The following is a 14,273-nucleotide window of genomic DNA, read 5'->3' as shown; positions in this document are numbered from 1 at the left end:
TGGAAGTTATTTGCCCCTTTAATGATGGCAAGTTGTCCGGGCCTTGAGGCAGCGAAGCCTTGAGGATGTTCCCTCCACCATACTTCACCGCTGGGATGATGTTTTGATGTTGGCAAGCTGTGCCCTTTTTGCGCCATACATACAGCTGGGTATTCTTCCTTAACAATTCAACTTTTGTTTTCATCAGACCACAAATCATTTTCCCAGTAGGCAGCAGTTTGCCAAGGTGCTCTTTGGCAAACCTCATGTGCACAGGAATTTTATTTTTTTGAGGAGCAGCAGCTCACCCCACCTGTTCAAAGATTTATATATGGTAGACTCATGAACAGGGATGTTTTCCACTTCCAGTGATGTCTTCAAGCCTTTAGCTGTTACTCGTGGGTTTTCCTTTACCTTATTGAGGGTTCTGCATTGTGCCTTGGGAGTCATCTTGTCTGGGCATCCACTTCTAGGATGAGTAGCCACAGTACTAAACTGTCTCCATATATAGACCATTTGTCAATTTATGGATGCCTAAACATTTTGAATCCCTTTTCAGCCTTATGCAGATCAACTACTCTTGATCGTGTGTCTTCAGTGAGCTCCTTTTTTTTTTTTTTTAGGCATGGTTCACATCAGTTGATGCCTCTTATGAACAGCAATCTTAAAAATGTTATGTCTTTTATCAATCAAAATAACTCTAAACCACACCTCCAAACTCGTTTCATTAATTGGACTCCAAGTGCAAACTACTGACTCCAATTATCTATTGTTGAAGTAATTAGTCTATGGGTTCACTTACTTTTTTCCTCCAGTCCTGAATATGTTTTTTGGGGGTGTGTTCAATAAAAAGTTTGAGTTGTTTGAGTGTTATTAGCTTAAGCACATTGTTTGTCTATTATTGTAACTAATGCCTGGTACACACGATGAGATTATCGAAAGATTATTCGTCCATTTTTTTTGCATGCTAATCTTATATCGAAAATTAATTTACTAAAGTTACAAAAATTCTCGTATAACAATAAAAATTCGGAACGTTTTTTAATGTGCTGTAGTGTATTTGTATTGTATTTTCGGACAACTGTACTGATTAAATGAAAATTGTATGATCTGGGATCGTACAATAAACAGTTTGGTGCTTGTCCGATCTGATAATATCGGATGAACTGTCGTGATCGGCTCTCAAAGCTGTATACTAACTATCAGATTATCGTACGGTCACTTAGAAAGTGTTATTTTTCATACAATTTTCTGATTGTGTGTACATGCCATTAGATAAAGGATTAGATCACATTATGGCAAATTTCTGTGAACCCAATAATTCCAATGGGTTCATATACTTTTTCTAGCCACTGTATACACTGGGTGGCTAATCATTTCAGTATCTTCATCAATCACGTATTTGACCCGTGATATCAAAACTTCAGTGTAAAGAAGTGAACTGGAGTGCACAGTATACCTTGTACATATCATACAGCCACTCTGGTAGAGTTCAGTTTAACATGCTTTGTCAACCTAAAGGCCCTATAGACTGCATTACATTTAAGGGGGAAGAGGTGTCTGCTAATCCCATGCCTTTCCTTTTTATAGCTGCCTCTGTACTGTGATATCCTGGTTAATTCTTGCAGTTGAAGATAGCCTCAGGAAACCAGAGTCCAATTATCAGAAAATTGTCCACTTGTAAACTTTCAAACAGTAGGATAAGTGCAGTGATTAGCCTGAGTACTACGTTCCAGTGTTTTGGCTTACTCGTAAGTTGTGCACTGGATAGTGAATGTAGCTGCCAAACAAAGGAATTTTCAATATCCTCTCATTTTATTGGTAGTTTTATATCTTTGTGGAGGACTTGAAATCCCAGTATAATGTTCTTCTGCTTGGCCGGCCAAAGCCTGCCTCCATTTACACAGGCAAACAGTCATACAGCTGCTAGGAAGTCATCTGATTTTAAAGATTATTTTAGCAAAATAGTAAATTATTAAATAACATATCTATACCTTGCTGCAAATCAGTTTTATGCCACTATGGATTGACTTAATGTACCCCATTTTTCATAGATGCACATCAGATAATGCCAAGCAGTGTTTACACATACATAATTATTCACTACAGTAAGTTGTGCATACATATGTACTTTAATACTTATCATTCTGTGTAGTGTTATTTTGAACCAGGATTATGTGTGTGTATATATATATATATATATATATATATATATATATTGTGAAGGATGCCTTTGGCAAGGTTTTGGCCTTGGCTATGATTTCATGGCTATAGAGTTAACAGCACCACCTACTGCAGACCTACTGCTCTCCTCCACACAAGCTACACTGGTGCTCCTCATCCTGTCAATTCTCAGAACAGGTTCTGTTTTCTAAATTCTGAATGGGTTCACAGAATGCAATTTTTTTTGTAATTAAGAAGAGGAGAGTCCGGCAAATGGCTGGATGGTTGCTGTGTAGGAGAGCCATAAGACTCCTGTCGAACCTCCAGAAATATAGTAAAACCTATGCTGTTGACACAGATTAAAAGTCTATTATTAACAGACCTAGATCAAGGAGGTGGCATCAGTTGAAGGCTCAGATATTTATATACAGTATCTGCACCTGACTTTCCTTGTTCAGCCAACTGCCTCTGCTATTCAGTGGGTTTTCTCTCTCATTTCATATTCCTGTAAATTATGGATAGTGGTAAAGTAGTGTTTAACTCCCTTATTTGACCTTAGTGGCTACAGAGGAAAGTCATAGCTTGGAGCACAAGTATATACAAAAATTTTGGTTTGGGTAGGCTAGGCCTTTAGGACCGATTCACAGCTAGGCACACCTGTTGCAGCACATGTGGTAATGTACACACTTGGGTGTGGAGGGGCCCTTAAGGTTTTCCTTTAAAAATGTGCTGTAGTACATAGATGAGAAACAGCACATATGAAATATTTGCGATTTCTGCTTTCTTCACTAAAATGTATGCATTTATCTGCCGAAACATGTAAAAATGTGATTCGACCCTAAACGATCATAATATTTACTACACAGGGATAGACATTAATCATGTGCCAACAACCAGATCTCCCACCAAATATATATGTCTAATGATACCACATTATGCTACCTTTGCTAGATGTGCCAATTTAAGCCCCATGCACATTGGGCGCTTACCTAGCTCTTGTAAATGACAGGAGAATAGCAGCGTAAAAAACACACCTAAAGCCATGTTTTTGCAAACGCGTTTAGGTGCATTTGAGTGCATCAAGCGCTTATGTGTTAATTTCATTGGTCAGAATAATAATTCTCATCATTGAAATGAATGCTCAGGTGGCTGACACTCCTAGCATTAATGCGCATTTAGATGCGTTTCTACGCCTCAAGCTTTGTTTAGCGGTAAAACACTCTTCTGAAAGAACTTGGCTCTGAGGTTTGTTTTTTTTTTTTTTTTTGTTTTTTCTGCCTCTAAACGCCCCCGCATCTAAACACTTGTAAAAGGTTACATGTGCATAGACATAGGCTAACACCGAGGGGCGTTTATGCCTCGTTTCCACTGAGTGGTACGGTTCGGTACGCAATTTTTGCTATTTCCATTGTCAAAAGTTGTAAATGGTACCCTAATTTCCGAACCGTACCGTAGCACTTTTTTGGTACCCTTTTGTTGGGGTACCAAGCACATAAGTACCGTACCAACAGGGTGGAGCAATACTGTTGAGGTACTGTTGAGCTTAGGTATTGTTGGCAGTGGAAACACAAGCCTGATCAAGGTATACCGTACCGAACTGTACCGTACCCCTCAGTGGAAAAGAGGCATTAGAGGCCAAGAAAAAAAACCACAAAACCCCTCTAAAAGCTGTGTTTTAAATGTCCTGTGTGCCATAGGCCTTAGACTCAGCTTGTGAACAAGAATGTGCTCAGTAGGGAAGTGGTTAGCTTGTTTGCAGCTTTTGCATGATTTGGCTCGATAATAACATTGCACTTTTTAATCCTAGGATAATTTAAGGAAAAATGTGGTACTTCACTTGCATTGAAAGCTAGGAACCAAGCCATGTTTGAGAAACATAGAAGTTTAATTCAGTGAGGGCTTTTTTTTTGTATTGGTTTAAACTGTGCACACATTCATCTTGTATGCGGTATGAAGTGAAAAAACATTCCTATTCTCTTGATACCATTCAACACTAATCTACCAAGTTAAGAAAGCAGATTTTTTTTTTTTCAAGACCAGTCTTAATTACTAATCACATGATCTATTTCGGGAGATTGTCCACATGCTTCCTGTTGATGATGCTGTGGGATTTTTTTTTTTTATGTAATATGAAGAAAAAAAAAAGAGAAAAGATTGCATAGATTTTAGGTCTACCACCTGTTAATTTGAGGTAGTTAATTCTTAAATAGAACTTTAGGCAAATCTTTTCATTTTGGATAGTGTAAGGCAGGGTTATATTAACCCCTGTCGGTTTATTTTTTGCCATCTGTTGCCCATTGGGGAGATTTCCCTTCACTTCCTGTCCCATAGCCAAACAGGAAGTGAAAGCAAATCCCAGCAAATTAAGGGATTTCTTTGGGGCCTCCAGGTCACTACCACTAGTGTCCCCATTGGAAGATGTCTCCCCTATTACTTTTCAGTGGACAACCCAAAATGTGGGATTTCCTTTTACTTTCACTTTAAGTCATAATGGTAAAAAGGAGAGAGGGAGAGCCTCCCTAATAAGAACACAGACAGCAATAAAAGCCTGACGTGTTCAAATACCTCTCTACTCGATCCAAAACTGGAAAAAAGTTTTGCCTTTAGTTGTACTTAAAATTGTTTTTTTTTTTTTTTTTTAGGACCGCTTTATTTATTTTCAAAGAGCAATGTTTTGCAGAAGTTCTAAGGAGCCAATATGAACTCAGCAGGTCAGAATAATAGAGATAATGAAAGATGAATTTTGATTGGTTGCTTTGCATCAAGGCACTTTGCTCTGTGCTTCATCAAAAAAAGGCTATAATGTATTTTTGATTAAGAAAAAATGTAAAGTGTAAGGACTTTTGAGATGAGGAACGTTTCAAACAGACATAGGTAACATAAGGTCACCCATAAGAGGAAATTACAGCTACAAGCATGTCACTAGCAATAGTCTGCTGAGACCTGTAGTTCTTAGATGGCTAGAAAGCCCCAGGTTGCTTACCATTGTTTTATAAAGTCACATTTTATTTGTTTTTAGTACCACGCTTTTTTTTTTTTTTTTGGTCTTTCACCAGTTCCCCAGCAGGAATTATTATTCCTGTTAAATATGTGGGGGGTGAGAGAGCAGCAAAGACACTGGTGTAAATAATCGATGTTAAGAAAAAAAATATTTAGTGCATAAATACACAAAGATATATTGACTTAATAAATTGTAAATGCTAGAGCCTTTTTTATTAACACTTTTAAGTTGCTAAACATGAGAGAGAATTCTATTTATAAGAGATCCCTGTGCCCATTTCAGCCAGCCATGTAAGACATTTATCGCTGGACAGGCCTAGTCCAAATTTGTGTGGCGTCGAGCTTGTTAAGAGTTCAATATCAAAAGCTGAGGTGGGGAAAGGGTTAGGTTTGTGTATATTGTACATTTTTAAAATAGCTTGCTTGTATTGTGTAGGGGAAAAAAAAAAAAAAGATTGGCAGAGAAAAAAAAAAAACGACGTTTGAATTGTCTAACATGTATATTAACAAATGTCTAACATTGTCTACTGAATACAGCCTCCCCTCACAGACCTTTTTCAGAATTTTTTTTATTTCTCATCTCTGGCGAAATTTGCCAAATTGCTGACAGATGCACCAGGAATACATTGCAATGAATATATTGTCAACTTTTTCTGCAGGGGTAAAATTGTTTACGTTCTACACGGTAATGCGATTGTAAAATCTCCTTTAGATTAACCTATAACTATGTAGAGGGAAGGCCTTTTAGATTGGCATGTAGGTGGGTCCTTGTGATGCAAGGTCAGTGGTAGGTTGAATAGCTTTAAGCACATGTGTCAAACACAAGGCCCCTGGGCCGAATCCGGCCCTCCAGGCCATTTCATGTGGCCCTCGCACCTCTCCTGCAGCTGCAGGAGAGCTCCAGCCCCTGTACTTTTTGCTTTCCAACAATGCCTACAGCTTCTTTCCAGCAGCTGCACAAGATAAGGGGGGGGGTTCACTGTGATGTAACGGTGAGGGACCCAATTTCTGATGGCGGTGAGGCTCTTAACATCTTATGTAAGGGTACGGGATGCTCTGGACATCTAGTATTACAGATACAACCGGCCCTGTTGAGGGCAATCATAATGCTGATGCGGCCCGCGATTAAATTGAGTTCGACACCCCTGGCTTAAAGATATATCATGATATATCATGAACTCAGACTGCAGGGAGTGGCTGCGTTTATTTGAATATTTTTATAAGCCAATCCAATATACTATATGTCCTAAGAGGAGCGTGTAGTAGCACTACCCATAGTAACATCCTGGGTGTCAGACATTACAGGCAATTTTGGCACTTTTGTATGACGGCATACTGTCTAACTTTAAAGGTTCAACGTTGGATGAAAATCATTGAGGGGAGTTTTCTGCTGCTTTGTTTTAGTGTGAAAATAATCCTGTTCTCTGCTGGCTATCTATTCCTATGACGCACACAGTGTAGTACAGCTTCAGAGCCTTGTCACAACTATGCATATGCAGTAACATACAATTGTGATTTATGTTATTGCATGCATTTTTGCAGTTTTGTTCTATTTTTATTTGCCCATTATGTAAAGTAAGTTGGCGAACCTTTCAAAAATAGAAAGACAATTCAGAGATCTTGCACAGCGCAGGTGTGCATTATCACTTAATTTAATGGAACTATAATGCATGTGTGAATAAATCAAAATGCTATGTGCCCTTTTTTTTAAGAGCTAATCTGCAGCAAAATAGTTAGTCGCATAACAAATTGAACTTTTTGTTACCTAAAATGCATTTTCCTGCAATAAACCAGGCCCTTTAGTCTTTCTTAATAGCAGAAGTTGCTAGTATCACTTGCCATGCATCTTCTCCTACTGCTCATTAAGTTAAAGTTGAATGTTACATTTCGGTTTACGCAGTCCCCTTTTGAACCTCACGACAATTAAAAAGTCACTGTTTTAGGCCTTTTTCACACCTATGCAGGTTGCAGTTTGCATATTCCAGGTGAATTTTGCATTTTTCAATACACATTTTTGATCAATTGAAGTCTATGGAACCAAAACCCAGAAAAAAAACTCCCTGGCCCTTTTAATAAAACGCACAGATGTGAACATGACCCATTGGAAACCATGTTAAATAGACTGTAGGGTGTTTCTGCAATACTGAAAATGCACAAAAAAATTCATAGGTGTGCTCCAGGCCTTACAAAATGCATGTCTCCATGCAGAAGGTCAGTGTTCCTCAGTAATTTTTCAAGCAGCTGAATCCAAAGCACCTTTATTCTTTCTGCATTTCTAATACAGAAACTGTGATTTGATCTTGTTCTTACCAAGGAGGGCTACCTCAAGGCTGCAGATAAGTGGGAAGCCCTCAGTGTGTAATATTTTAAAAGCAACTTGGTACAAGTTGGAATTCCCCTTTCGGTAAAAGTGCTTAATTTGAGTCAATTCCTTTTGGCTGTTGAAAGTGCTAGATGATACCACAAGCTTAAACTCTAGCAATGTATTTCAAAGGTCTGTAGGGTTACATTCACACTGGTGATTTAGGCTGATGCAAATTGTCGCCGCAGGAACCTTCTGATTCCTGCTTTGGCTCTTGGTAGCTAGGGGCGACTGCAGGGCCTGTCCACTATGATAGGTCACTGGAAGCCACAGCTATTTGCACAGCCAGCAATCTGTCCTTTTAGTGATCGGGACCGGCAGCCGCTCAGAACCGCAGTAGGAATCAGAAGTTTCGTGACACTATTCACCGTGGCCTAAATTGCCGATGTGAATGCAGCCTAAAGGGTAGGGATTTTTCTTTGCAATGCATACCCGTCACCTCTGTCAGCATCAAACTGCAAACCAACCACAGTCTGTTTATCATGTTAATTATATATTCTTGTTGCATTTCCTGCTCCCGGCATGTTTCTGAATTTTTATTTGCACATTTATTTGTAGAAGTTACAAGAATATATATATTTTTTAAGTTTGATTCTTTTTTTATTTACTTTACTCTGTACACTCCCACTGTCTGCAACATCTAAACAAAGAAATAAGCATCTTCCCCATTTTATTTAGTGAAGACATTTTTGGTTAATAATGCCATTTTAATTAGAGTATGAATGCACACCCGCAGATACCAGGGAAAGATAAAAGGTGCCCAAGATAAATTTGTTACCAAAATCATCTTCCAGAGTTATCATATTCAGTGAACGATCATCAAGCATTTAAAATGTCAGCCATTTAAAGCTGGATGAAAAAAAGTACATTTAGTGTAATTTCTAAGATGCAAATTCAGCTAAAATTTCGGAGCAGCCATTTTTGTTTGCTGAGATCTTATATTTTGCATGTGAGCAGCCTTTTGATTTACAGGAACTAATGGGGGAGGAGACGATAGATTTTATAAAAAGGAGATTGCTAAAAAGAAAATAAATTGCAACATTTCCTGCCAATTCAGAAGCCCCAAGGTGCACAATAACTTGGAAGCATTTTCCTTATGCAGGTACCCAGCTTTTTTTATTTAGAAATGTCTCCTGTAGCAACATCTACTAACCTAATTGGAAATCTCATTACATTTTAAAAACAGTGGTCTTGCTTTTAACCCCAGAGGAAGGTGATAGATCCCACCCAAACAGGGAATTCAGATCTTCAGAAATGAAATGTTAGGATGCCTTATTCAGTTTTGATTGTTTTTTTTTTTTTGTTTTTTTACTACTCCTTACTGTGGCGGTCTCCATTGTGCCTAAGCCACAGGTATATTTAACTATTTTTAAAAGCCACTGCTGCAGTGTCCACCTGGCAAATACCTGAAAAAGTGGATTTGTTCTGTGTAGCTGAAATGCAAGGAATGCTTACATACAAGGAAGTAAGCACTGCTTTAAAGTCAACCATGTGCTATCATAACACTTGCTAGCTAATGTGTAAGAGACAAATGTGTTTCAGTGGACGTTCATGAGATGACTGCAGCCAGTATAGTTAGCTAGCAGTGTTACCACTCTGCATGACACCTTTGTTCACTTGATAATCAATAACCCCAATGCCGTGCCTTATTGCCTCTCCACATAGCAAAAACCTTTTTCAAGGCTGTGATTGTATGTCATGCCACAGGAATTTCCCTTCAGGAAAAAAAAAAATACAGTTCTATTTTTATAATTACCAAACCTACTCCATGTTTTAGGTCAGGCTTTTGTGACATGGACTGATCTGCTACATGGGTAACATTTCAAGCACTTGCAGGAATGTCAGGCTTTTAACAATCAGAGCAGCTCCTTGTTACATAATGCACACATTTTAACAGCTGCTTTTAAATCATTTTATATACACTTGTCCTTTTTATCAGCACGAATAGAATGGGTTAATATGCAGTTAGCAAGTTCACCCCATGTGGCATACAGCTGAGGGTCTTTTTCTTTTCAGAAAGATTCTGTTGATAAAATTAGATCTTAAGCAAAACTTTCTGGAATTAAATAGGTCAGCATAATTCCCAGTCACTTTTCCACCATATTTTGCTGGTATGATTTCCTGCGGGTGTGCATTTTATCTGCAGTGCTGTGTATGCACACCACTGCCTGTTGGGGTCTTGTACAGTGAGGTCTCTTGTACAGTGTAATGTCAGTATTCTGGTATTCCTCTGGTTTCACAATATATTATAAAACCTGTATTAATTGTATAGATTGTGCATTTAAAGCTGTTACCAAGTTGTCAGAAAAGGAGAAAAATCCTATGTAATATTTTGTTTGTAATTATCCTTTGTATCATAGCAAAGGAAATGTTTAAAAATCAACTGTAATAAAGTAATTTTAGTACACATTGAGAGTTTCTTTGCTACTTTATTTTCTTACATTGTAAACAAATATGTATATTTCCCATTATTAGTTTGAAATACATTTACATGTGTTAGTGTAGATATATATATTCATGCTCTTTGTAATGTAATGACATTTCCTGACAGACTCCATGGCAGCATACGTTGGTAGCGGTGACCTCGCTGCTACCCTACCCAACCCCACTCCCATAAATTTTGAGGCTGAGCCAGAGGCTGCATTCCTTTTGTCCTCTTAGGACCCATCATGTTAGAAGTTGTTTCTTACCTTTTGGAAATGTCAGCGACCGGGTCTCTTGTGGGAACATCTGCGTGGACATAAGGAGCGTCCTGCGGCATCCAGGGGACTTCCAACTTCAGCAGGGTGACTCAAGTGATCACCATGTCCCCAACTGTCAGCGGGGTAGGTATTCTAGCACACACTTGCAGTGGATCAATACCTGGATTTGGGTCCTGTTGCCTGGATGCCTTGCTTTTAGGAGGTGGCTGTGCCCACCGTGGATATAGCAGCTATATTCCTGCCTCTGGGATCCAAGTTGCCCTGCAGAAGAGGTCTAGGATATGTGATTATGTGTGGCTTGAATAAAGAAATTCCTGCAAGCAAAACAAGACTAAGCACTATTTCAAAAACTGCAGCGAGCACAGCACTCTCACAAAAGTGTAGGATTCAATACATAAATAGTGTCGTTCAAAGTGCTATTATTACATGTATAAATAAATATTAGGTGATTATAGAATAAATATATGAAACATATACAAAAAATTGCCACTCTAACTGATGTGTTAAAATACATGCACATGCATGATCAAATAGTTCACTTCCCAGTGAAAGGTGATTAATGAATAGTCCATTTCAAATGTGAAAAATCTGTGTTAAATAGATCCTCCGTGATGAGTCATGCCTCCACCTCAGACACCCTGTGTGAATGGGTTCTCACCTCAACTCGTGACCTCGCACTTGTTTGGTCTAAGCGCAGTGTAACCTCTCAGAATCACCCTCCTCGGGGTCAGAGATGGTTGATCGATCCCCCAGATGAGGGTCCTAATCTGGTTTCATTTACCTTGTGATGATCGATGTACCATATAAAAGAAAGATCACCAATAGTGCTTATATATTTTTAAAAGGTTCAATTTATTAAAATAGGAAATGTACTCACATGTTTAAGGTGCTGGAGTGCACCAAATTAAAAAAGCATCCAACAGTAATACACAGTATGTGATGGCAACTGGGAAAGGGATATCACCTTCTGTTTGCTACTCTCCGAGTGTCAGTAGCAGCCGTCCAGGCCCCTCCCCTACGAGTGATAACACAGGAAAATGTGTCTTTAGGGGGATATATGTGGCTTGAGGTCAGCAGAAGGCACTTAACCAGATGCAGTGCGGGCTGTTAAAGGGTAACTCCACTTTTGTAAAAAATAAAACAAATATGTATGGAGATGGCTGTGCTCTCTGGGTGATTTGATGTACAATGCAGCATTGTATCAATGTTTGGTGAGGTTTCCTACTTTTTTCTTGTTTTTCTGTCCTAAACAGATAACTTTTTTTCAGTATGGCCTGCTTTCTGTGTGGCAAAGTCAGGTTCGCTAGCAACCTGGTAGAATCACAGTGCTCTACACTGTCAGTGTTTCTTTAACAGTGGCTAGTTCTTTAGGGGTTTTTTTTTTTCTCACCTAGCAAACTGAAAATACTATTACATTGCCTTTTTCATAGCTTAGGACACTTCAGCAGCTGCCGTTTGAATTGTGAAGGTTATTTTTAAGTTACTTTAGAAGGTATATCTGCAATTGCAGCCTGTGAACCTGCCTTAACCCCTGCTACTCTTCCACTTGCACTGGAAGTTGGAATGGAGAATATTCCTTCAACCCTAAAGAATAATTCTGACAAGTTGCATTGTGAGAGCTGAAGCTGTCCTCTTCAAGAGCAAGCTTTATCAGAGAGCAATGAGCTGGGATTTCATTTAGTCTGGCCTCCCGTCTCAGAGTAAATGTCTGCCGAGTGAAAGAAGACTCCAGTTTAATAAACTCCAAAGAGGTTTGCTCCTGCTTGGAGTCCAGAATGAATTGAAAAGAGAGCGAGTATCCAAAAACATACAGATTTTGCCATACATATCTAATCGGTACCTGGTTGCTCCTCTTATGGTAGGGTACAACTTTGGTTTTGATTGCTTGGACCATCAAGCACTTCAGGCCAATTTAGACATTGTCCCCTTCAAGCCTTTGAATGTGCCAGAAAGAATCCTTTGCTCAAGTAACAATATCCAAATTCTGCTAACCAATGTGAAATCTTATTGTCTCAAGGGACAGAAATTCTAATTCCAGCAGATGCAATTTTAAGCCGGGTACATGTAAATTTGTTGCTTAGAGAGAGGTTTGTTTCTAACTCCCCAGAGCTGTCTCATTCTGACGTACATGGGCCAAGTGTTTATATCCATACTTCATTGCAATCCAAGGCGGCTTTGGCATCCTATGAGGACAAAGGATTTGCCCCCCCCCCCCCCCCAATGCAGTACCTCTAAGGATAACTGGTTCCATGCCCTGCATATTGGGATACTTCGAGTATTCTCACAAGCTGTAAAGTTTTCTTAGAGTTTCAGGACCTCTTTGTAACTCTCTAGCAGAACCAGCGGCACAGATTTAATCCAGAATCACCATTAGATGGGTCATTCCAGCTAGCCAACTGGCTTATATAGGGTTTGGTTCCTACAGAAGCAGTCACCGCACATTCAGCCAGGAGTGTGTAGACTTCATGGTCACCCTGTGAAAGGGTGCCAAAAATATTTGCAGGGGGGGTGACTTGTCTTTCATGAAGGCTGTAATGGCTCACTGTGGTGTGTAGCTTGTTTCTTTTACTGTTCTTTTTTTTTATATATGTACAGTACAGTTTCTGTTGACTAAGTTCTATAATTGAAACCACCTTACTTTTTTGGCTAGTTAGTTGCTAAATGTATGCTGACATGGAGTCTGCCAGGAAAACAGAAAATTTCCTATCACATACTTACCGTGAGTTTCTTTTCCTGATGGACTCCATGGCATCATGGGTACCTTTCCAGTGTCATGAGTAGGCTAGTTACAGAACGCAGCCTCTGGCTCAGACTCAAAATTCATGTGAGTGGGATCCTATGGGGTTGAAGCATATGCTGCATGGAGTCCCAACAAGAAAGGAAAATCATAAATGGCCATGAAAACACTGTTGCGATATGTAAATTAAAAAAAAATATATACCACAATATTTGTAATTCTGTTCAGCCAGTCTTGTGATCCAGGCCACCAATACTAGACCACATAAGTAGGTAGGTCACCTTTTTTTTTTTTTTTTTTATGCCGTATCAGTTTGGCCACTGATCACTTGGTGATTTGACAGTTAAGAGTTACCATCGCACTTACAGTGTTCACTCTGCTTATTCCACTCTCCTTTTCATTGAGCTCCGGGTGAATGATAGCACTGTGCAATAAAGCCAATGGCTCCCAAATTGGCCTATTCCAGTCAGGCCTCCTGTGTAGGCTTTACAGAAAGCTAACATGCAGATACAGTATCTCACACAAGTGAGTACACCCCTCACTTTTTTTGTAAATATTTTATTATATCTTTTCATGTGACAGCACTGAAGAAATGGCACATTGCTACAATGTTAAGTAGTGAGTGTACAGCTTGTATAACAGTGTAAATTTGCTGTGCCCTCAAAATAACTCAACACACAGCTATTAATGTCTAAACCGCTGGCAACGAAAGTGAGTACACCCCTAAGTTAAAATGTCCAAGTTGTGCCCTATTGGCTATTTTCCCTCCCCGGTGTCATGTGACTTGTTAGTGTTACAAGGTCTCAAGTGTGAAAGGGGAGTAGGTATGTTAAATTTTGTGTTATCGCTCTCACCCTCTCATACTGGTCACTAGACGTTCAACATAAGGAACTCTTGAGGATTTGAAAAAAGAATTGTTGCTCTACATAAAGATGGCCTAGGCTATAAGAAGATTGCCAAGACCCTGAAACTGAGTTGCAGCACAGTGGCCAAGACCATGCAGCGGTTTAACAGGACAGGTTCCGCTCAGAACAGGCCTGACCATGGTCGACAAAAGAATTTGAGTGCATGTACTTAGTCATATCCAGAGGTTATCTTTGGGAAATAGACATATGAGTGTTGCTAGCATTGCTGTAGAGCTTGAAGGGGTTAAGGGTCAGCCTGTCAGTGCTCAGACCATACGCCACACACTGCATCAAATTGGTCTGCATGGCTGTCATCCCGGAAGGAAGCCTCTTCTAAAGATGATGCAAAAGAAAGCCCGCAAACAGTTTGCTGAAGACAAGTAGACTAAGGACATGGATTACTGGAACCATGTCCTGTGGTCTGA

The sequence above is a fragment of the Pelophylax lessonae genome (genome assembly GCF_965119305.1).
Source record: "Pelophylax lessonae genome assembly, chromosome: 2".
In the NCBI taxonomy this organism is placed as follows: Eukaryota; Metazoa; Chordata; class Amphibia; order Anura; family Ranidae; genus Pelophylax; species Pelophylax lessonae.
Note: the sequence above shows the minus strand (reverse complement) of the source record.